The following is a 967-nucleotide window of genomic DNA, read 5'->3' as shown; positions in this document are numbered from 1 at the left end:
CTGACTAGATGTAAAGCAGTGTTGTTTTCAAAGAAAAGCTTTGTTATCAGCAAATGTTTTAATGTGAACTGCAGTTTGTAAAAATTACAGGTAGTAGATTAAGTTATAAGCAGAGGAAAAAGAACAGTCATTTTGATTACTGTGATACTATAATTACTTTGGGATTATTTGCAAGAACTTTGAGATGTGATTTCAGTTTCTTGTTTGAAATGGTTGGGGTTGATGATGCTCTGCAGTACAAAGGCCCATTGAACAATAAAGGAAATCTTTGGTGATGTCTGGCTTTCCAGACTGCCATGTGTTTACTTTTGTTCACTCAATCTGAGCCTGAAGTGAACAAAACAACAACAAAAGCCTATAAGAATAGTATTAACTCAGTCTTTTGATTTAGGCTGATGAACTTCTATTTCCTGCAGAGATATTGCTGTTCATGAGTTGTTTAGTTTAGGTGTATTTAATTTCAAGTATTTCTTCCCATTTACCCAATTTGATTCTTTGGGAACAGAGTTTTTCTTTATTTCACCATAAAAATTTGAACTAAAAACATATAAACTCCACTGTTGTGCAAAATTTAAATCTACATGTATTTTGACCAAAGTATCTTATTATCAAAAACAGTAACAGGTGAATATGCTAAAAGTTAACAGTTTCAGCTTGAGCAAAGAAGAAAGCCTACACTACCAAAATGAACTAAGAGAACAGGCTTGATTTTTGTCTTGGTGAGTATAGTTAAAAATAAAACTTACCTTTTTTATTATTGCCTTAAAATGTTATTACACTAATGCATGACACTGCACATCTGCTTTTTGTTTCTGCATCCTTTTTGTTATGAATTCAACAGGCTTTAGTTCTTGTTGAAACAGTATTACATAGAATATGATGTAATTAATTTGATATTTAGTTAATACTTGATTTTTTTGGGGGTGGATAAATTAGTAGGCTTTCCCATTTACTGGTTGAAGTTTAC

This window comes from Molothrus ater, chromosome 6 (genome assembly GCF_012460135.2).
Source record: "Molothrus ater isolate BHLD 08-10-18 breed brown headed cowbird chromosome 6, BPBGC_Mater_1.1, whole genome shotgun sequence".
Lineage (NCBI taxonomy): Eukaryota > Metazoa > Chordata > Aves > Passeriformes > Icteridae > Molothrus > Molothrus ater.
Note: the sequence above shows the minus strand (reverse complement) of the source record.